The sequence below is a fragment of the Rhopalosiphum padi genome, unplaced genomic scaffold (genome assembly GCF_020882245.1).
Source record: "Rhopalosiphum padi isolate XX-2018 unplaced genomic scaffold, ASM2088224v1 scaffold1, whole genome shotgun sequence".
NCBI lineage: Eukaryota > Metazoa > Arthropoda > Insecta > Hemiptera > Aphididae > Rhopalosiphum > Rhopalosiphum padi.
Window position 1 is genome coordinate 552,929 of NW_026869996.1, and position 7,500 is coordinate 560,428.

At 63.9% G+C, this 7,500-nt stretch overlaps 2 non-coding genes across 2 annotated transcripts in view; both read left to right on the plus strand.

Annotated features, from left to right (window-relative positions):
* Positions 1-6,148: 6,148 nt before the first annotated feature.
* Positions 6,149-6,306, plus strand: LOC132931500 (5.8S ribosomal RNA). The gene has a single exon (XR_009662674.1). It is a non-coding gene; the product is annotated as a 5.8S ribosomal RNA (ribosomal RNA).
* Positions 6,307-6,678: 372 nt separating this feature from the next.
* Positions 6,679-7,500, plus strand: part of LOC132931472 (large subunit ribosomal RNA) — a 4,197-nt gene continuing 3,375 nt past the window's right edge. The window contains exon 1 of the ribosomal RNA XR_009662649.1: positions 6,679-7,500. This exon is cut by the window's right edge and continues 3,375 nt beyond it. This is a non-coding gene — a ribosomal RNA (large subunit ribosomal RNA).

Sequence of the window (7,500 nt, forward strand, 5' to 3'; positions counted from 1 at the left end):
TAATTTTTTTTTTTTTTCTCCGACCCGGCGGTGCGGTCGTCGGTTCGCCGGTTCCCCGTCGGGCACGGCACGCTGACGGCGAAATCTGATTTTCTCCGCGGGTCGCCCGGTACCCCGGCGGTCGCCCGCGGAGCGCTGCCCCTCGGCCGGGTCGAAAATTTTTTTCCTCCTCCGGCGATCCGGGCGCCCACGGTCGGTGTAGGCACGCGTCGTACGCGTCGGTCGCGGCGGTCGCGTCGAGTTTAAAAATTATTTTTTTTTTCCCGCGGGACCCCGACCGCGGCCCCGGCGGAGCGGTCGTCCGGTCCCCGGTAACCCTCGGCGCACGGGGGCGTAGGCGGCGGAATCGGATCCCGCCGGGTAGCGGGCCCGGGGACCGCGGACCGTACGCGTCGGCCGGCTCCCGAGGGGTCCCGGTACTCGGGGTCGCCCGTGCCCGGGAAAAGGATAAGGACAGTGAGGGAGTTGCGGCACCACTACGCACGGCGTGAGTATTTGGTGCGTACCGCTACGCACCACGTCTACGGGGCGCGCTCTTAGGACCGCTAAGGTCCGCCGGGTGTTGGGTTCGCCGGCGCCGGGTCAGCCGCGGGGACCGTGAGACGTCGTCCCCGGCGAAAGTTTCCCGCGGGAACCGCGACCGGCGAGCGCCGTGCCGTCGTCGCCCGGACGGGCCGAAAAATTTTTTTTCTCCACCTGCGCTCCGGACGCCCGCCGTGGGTCGCGGCACGCGTCGTTCGCGTCGGTCGACCGCGCGGACTCGGGATGAAAAAATAATTTTTTTTTTTTTTCTCCGACCCGGCGGTGCGGTCGTCGGTTCGCCGGTTCCCCGTCGGGCACGGCACGCTGACGGCGAAATCTGATTTTCTCCGCGGGTCGCCCGGTACCCTCCGGCGGTCGCCCGCGGAGCGCTGCCCCTCGGCCGGGTCGAAAATTTTTTTCCTCCTCCGGCGATCCGGGCGCCCACGGTCGGTGTAGGCACGCGTCGTACGCGTCCGGTCGCGGCGGTCGCGTCGAGTTTAAAAATTTTTTTTTTTTTTCCCCGGGACCCCGACCGCGGCCCCGGCGGAGCGGTCGTCCGGTCCCCGGTAACCCTCGGCGCACGGGGGCGTAGGCGGCGGAATCGGATCCCGCCGGGTAGCGGGCCCGGGGACCGCGGACCGTACGCGTCGGCCGGCTCCCGAGGGGTCCCGGTACTCGGGGTCGCCCGTGCCCGGGAAAAGGATAAGGACAGTGAGGGAGTTGCGGCACCACTACGCACGGCGTGAGTATTTGGTGCGTACCGCTACGCACCACGTCTACGGGGCGCGCTCTTAGGACCGCTAAGGTCCGCCGGGTGTTGGGTTCGCCGGCGCCGGGTCAGCCGCGGGGACCGTGAGACGTCGTCCCCGGCGAAGTTTCCCGCGGGAACCGCGACCGGCGAGCGCCGTGCCGTCGTCGCCCGGACGGGCCGAAAAATTTTTTTTTCTCCACCTGCGCTCCGGACGCCCGCCGTGGGTCGCGGCACGCGTCGTTCGCGTCGGTCGACCGCGCGGACTCGGGATTGAAAAATAATTTTTTTTTTTTTTTCTCCGACCCGGCGGTGCGGTCGTCGGTTCGCCGGTTCCCCGTCGGGCACGGCACGCTGACGGCGAAATCTGATTTTCTCCGCGGGTCGCCCGGTACCCCGGCGGTCGCCCGCGGAGCGCTGCCCCTCGGCCGGGTCGAAAATTTTTTTCCTCCTCCGGCGATCCGGGCGCCCACGTCGGTGTAGGCACGCGTCGTACGCGTCGGTCGCGGCGGTCGCGTCGAGTTTAAAAATTTTTTTTTTTTTCCCCGGGACCCCGACCGCGGCCCCGGCGGAGCGGTCGTCCGGTCCCCGGTAACCCTCGGCGCACGGGGGCGTAGGCGGTGAAATTTCATTTTCCCCGTAAGTCACCCGGAGACCGCGGACCGACCGTGGCGCTTGCCCTGTGCCCGTATCGCGTCGCCGGCGGAGCGCGGCACCTCTGCCGTGTCGAAATTTTTTTTTTCCCGCGGCTCTCCGGACGCTGACCTACGGTCCGGGTACGCGTCGTACGCGTCGGTCACGGCGGACGCGTCGAGATTGAAAATTTTTTTTTTTCCCCGAGTCCGACCTCGCGGTCCGGGCACGGCGGTCGTCGTCCGTACCGGTGCCGCGGCGGGTACGGCCGTCGCGACGGGTTTAGATTTGGAAAAAAAAAATTTTCTAGGATCGAGTAACGCGGTAGTCCGCGGTGTCGGGGTAGGTCACGTACCGGCATCCCGGGCGTTTCGAGTTCGGCCGACGTCGAAATCGAATTTTTAACTTCTTTTCGTTGCAGCGGAATAACTCGTTACCGGTTGTTTTTACGTCGACGAACCTCAGAGGTATTCTCGTCGGAATCGTCTAAACCTATCCGAAAGTGATATCGGTCGTAGGTTTTCGACATTTTTTCAGTTCACGGTCCGACCTCGGCACGCCGCTACGCGCGTCGACACGAGTACCCGGAACACCGCTACGCACCGTCATGGACGCGTGGACCGCGTGTCGGCGCGATGACCGCTACGCACGTGCGGTTTTGCATGGCGGACGGTTGGACCCGAGTTTTTGTATATTTGTGAGCGGCCGGTCGGTCGGTCGGCGATCAGCCGGCCGTCGGATCACCGATCACGGTACACGACAGCAAAGCCACGGGCGACGCCGAAGCCGACGCGTCCAACTCAGCCGTGCCGTTCTCGCCCCGCCAGTTCTTGGCGAGGGCGTGCCCGGCATCGGCGCCGAGTTGGTATCCGTCCACGTTTCGGCGACCGACCCATCTCGCACGCCGAGTGGCAAACCTCGACTGGCGCTGCGGGCCCTCCTACCGGTGGGTCGGCAGCGCGACACACATCGCTCAACCGATGACGACTCCCGTTACCGTTTCGCAAGATACGAACTCTCGACGCCAGAACATTCCCGCCGCGGCCGGCCATCGTCGCCGTGCCCGGCGGTCGCCGGGGCGAAGCCCCGGGACGACGGACTTCGCGTCGCGTCCCGGCTTCCCCCACGATCTCGGCTGGGGGACCTTTACAAAACGGGCGAGAGAGGCGATTCCGGCGGGTGCCGTCCGCACAGGACGGCGGTCCGCCGGTCTCCCTCAACTCTCGTCAACGCGAGTTACGTTGCGACGGGTGCGTATCGCGTGTGGCGCCCGCCACAAGTCGGCCGCTCTAGCCAACGCCATCACGGCCGCGGCGATTGCGGTCGGGTCGGGTGCCCGCGCGTGTCCACAGCGCTCCCGTCGGGCCCTCGTATTCTCACACGAACCGCGGTCGGTCGCACGCCGGGACCCCAGCGGTCTCGCTGTCGTGCGACCGCCCCTCGGCGTCGGCCCGCCCCCGGGCGGACCGGCGCTCGGAAGCCACGCGTCCCGGTGTCGCGTCGTGCGTCAGCGCGCGCGTCACACGGGGCGCAGTTGTTGTAAAACCGAGATCCCTGGTTGATCCTGCCAGTAGTCATATGCTTGTCTCAAAGATTAAGCCATGCATGTCTCAGTGCAAGCCGCATTAAGGTGAAACCGCGAAAGGCTCATTAAATCAGTTGTGGTTCCTTAGATCGTACCCAAGTTACTTGGATAACTGTGGTAATTCTAGAGCTAATACATGCCGACAGAGTTCCGACCGTCGCGGCGCCCTCGGGTGTCGCGTGCGGGAGGAACGCTTTTATTAGATCAAAAACCGGCCCGTCGCGGCGCGCTTCGTGCGCGTCCCGATCGCGGCCCGCGCAAAGACCTGGTGACTCTGAATAACTTCGAGCTGATCGCACGGTCTCCGTACCGGCGACGCATCTTTCAAATGTCTGCCTTATCAACTGTCGACGGTAGGTTCCATGCCTACCGTGGTGGTAACGGGTAACGGGGAATCAGGGTTCGATTCCGGAGAGGGAGCCTGAGAAACGGCTACCACATCCAAGGAAGGCAGCAGGCGCGCAAATTACCCACTCCCGGAACGGGGAGGTAGTGACGAAAAATAACGATACGGGACTCATCCGAGGCCCGTAATCGGAATGAGAACACTTTAAAACCTTTAAACGAGGATCAATTGGAGGGCAAGTCTGGTGCCAGCAGCCGCGGTAATTCCAGCTCCAATAGCGTATATTAAAGTTGTTGCGGTTAAAAAGCTCGTAGTCGGATCTGTGTCTGGGCGGTGCCGGACCACCCTGGCGGTCCGGCGTGTCGCGGCCGGTCGTGTCGCGGGACCACGTGTCCCGTCGGCGCGGCCGTCGTCGCGCTCGTCAGCCGTCTCGGGGTGTTAGTTACCGGCACGTCGGCCGGACGTATTGTCGGCAGGCGGACACGTGTCTCGTGCTTCCGGCGCGCCACGCGGCCACGCGTCGCTTGGCCGTCGGGGTTCGACGACGGCGGCCGCCTACTCCAATCTTGCTGCGCGGTGCTCTTCACCGAGTGCCGTCGGCGGGCCGACACGTTTACTTTGAACAAATTAGAGTGCTCAAAGCAGGCTCAAATCTGGCGGGGCGGCTTCACGGCCGTCTCGTCAAAAGGCCCTGAATACTGGTCGCATGGAATAATGGAACAAGACCTCGGTCCCGCGCATCTCCGCCCTTCGCGGGCGCGCGAAATCGCCCTCCGGGGCGTTTCCGTGCGCGGGCCGCCGGGCCGCGGGCGCCAGTCGCCCGCGCGTCCCGCCGGGCCGGTTTTCGGGACCGGAGGTAATGATCAACAGAGACGGGCGGGGGCATTCGTACCGAGACGTTAGAGGTGAAATTCTTGGATCGTCTCGAGACGAACTGACGCGAAAGCATTTGCCAAGTACGTTCTCGTATGATCAAGAACGAAAGTTAGAGGTTCGAAGGCGATCAGATACCGCCCTAGTTCTAACTGTAAACGATGCCAGCTAGCGATCCGCCGGCGTTTCATTAACGACCCGGCGGGCAGCTTCCGGGAAACCGAAGCTTTTCGGTTCCGGGGGAAGTATGATTGCAAAGTTGAAACTTAAAGGAATTGACGGAAGGGCACCACCAGGAGTGGAGCCTGCGGCTTAATTTGACTCAACACGGGAAACCTCACCAGGCCCGGACACCGGAAAGATTGACAGATTGAGAGCTCTTTCTTGATTCGGTGGGTGGTGGTGCATGCCGTTCTTAGTTGGTGGAGCGATCTGTCTGGTTAATTCGATAACGAACGAGACTCTGTCCTGCTAACTAGGCGGGTAAACCCGGGTCGGCGGTGGGCGCGGCGCGGGCGGTTTCGGCCGTCCGTGTTCGCGTCTCCGTCGGCTCGGCCGGTATCCCCGAACGCGTTCGCCCGTCGTCCACGGCGGTCGTCGGGCGCGGCCGCGCCATCCGCGTCCCTGCGTGCGGCGGGCGTGTGTCGGCCGGGGGGCAACCTCTGGTCGGCGCGCGTCAGTCGTGCGTCGGGCTCCGCGGTGAAGCGCGCCGTGTTCGCGGCCGTCGCCGGCGGATCACGATACGTTACTAGGGCTACCGCCGGCTCCCAGGAGCTTAAACTCTTCTTAGAGGGACAGGCGGCGGACGAAAATAGCCGCACGAGACTGAGCGATAACAGGTCTGTGATGCCCTTAGATGTTCTGGGCCGCACGCGCGCTACACTGAAGGAATCAGCGTGTGTTAACATTCCTGGGCCGACAGGCTTCCGGGTAACCCGCTGAACCTCTTCGTGCTTAGGGATCGTGGCTTGCAATTTTTCCACGTGAACGAGGAATTCCCAGTAAGCGCGAGTCATCAGCTCGCGTTGATTACGTCCCTGCCCTTTGTACACACCGCCCGTCGCTACTACCGATTGAACGACCGCAGTGAGGTCTTCGGACTGGACGCGCGTTATTCGGCCCCCTCGGGGGCTGGGTCGTCGCGCGACCGGGAAGATGACCGAACTCGGCCGTTTAGAGGAAGTAAAAGTCGTAACAAGGTTTCCGTAGGTGAACCTGCGGAAGGATCATTAGAGACGGGCCCGCGGCACCGGCGTCCCACGCCGGTCTCGCGCGCGCCTAATCCGACCCCGTGGCCGCGTGCGCTCGCGACTAGCTCGCCGACCGCCCGCGCGCCGCGACCCCCGACCAAGCGTCGACCGAAAGATGGTTACCGTCGAAAGACCTTGCGCCGCGCGCACGCGTGGCGCAGAAATTTCGTCGACAAACAAAAAAAACACCCGACCCCGAACGGCGGATCACTTGGCTCGTGGATCGATGAAGACCGCAGCTATCTGCGCGTCGTCGTGTAATCCGCAGGTTATACGAACATCGACCAGTCGAACGCACATTGCGGCCTCGGTGACCCGCGGGTCCCGGGCCACGCCTGTCTGAGGGTCGTATACCGGATACTCGGCCAGACCGATGCGCCGCCGGCAGGCGTCCGACGGGAGACCGTCGGCCGCTCCGGCTGCGCGAGATTGGCGGTTCGACCGGGGAACGACGCCCCGCCGTCTGCCTCGCGGCGACGGCGACGGCGCCCGCCTCCGGTCGTCCGCCCAAGTTGTGACGGCAAACAGTCACGGGTTCTCGCGCCGTAAAACGGCACGTCCCCGTCCGCCCGCCGCGCGAGAGCGCGGCCGGGTCGGCTGAGAGTCCTAGAGACACCTCTCCGGCTTCCGAGAAGCGGACGCGGACGGTCGCCGTACGGACGGAGCGCGGACCGCAGGCTGCCGTGTTAAGAAAAAAAAACACAAACACACCGATACGTTCCGACCTCAGATCAGGCGGGACTACCCGCCGGATTTAAGCATATTAATAAGCGGAGGAAAAGAAAACAACCGTGATTCCCCCAGTAGCGGCGAGCGAACAGGGAAAAGCCCATCGCCGAATCCCGCCGCGCACTTTTGTGTCGCGGCACGTATGGGAGTTGTGCGTACGGGCCGGCCTCGTTGCCGGGGCGCACGTGACGGTCCAAGTCTCCCTTGAACGGGGCCATGGCCCGCAGATGGTGCCAGGCCAGTAGAGGCCGTCACAGCGTTCCGGGATCGGACCGCGCCTTCGAGTCGGGTTGCTTGAGAGTGCAGCCCGAAGCGGGTGGTAAACTCCATCTAAGGCTAAATACGGCCACGAGACCGATAGTGGACAAGTACCGTGAGGGAAAGGTTGAAAAGAACTTTGAAGAGAGAGTTCATAAGAACGTGAAACCGTTCGGGTGTAAACGGACAGAGCCCGCGAGTCCCCGCCGGGCGAATTCACGGTCGGTCTAACCGCCGGCCGGATCTTTCGCTCGGTTAGCGGACGTCGCGACTCGTTGGGCGCCGGCCGAAGGGCCCGGGTGGCGGTTCGTCGCGGCGGTCGCGTCTCGGCGTGACCGTTCGCGCCGAACCCCGGTGCTCCTGGTCGGCTCGCCCGACGGCAAGAACCGTCGACGCCGGCCCCGTCGCAGGCGGGGTCCCGTCGGTCGGCGACGAGTTTCGGGCTACTTTCCGACCCGTCTTGACAACACGGACCAAGGAGTCTAACGTGTGCGCGAGTCAACGGTGATCTTATGAAAAACCACGTTTGGCGCAATGAAAGTGAACCGTTTACGGT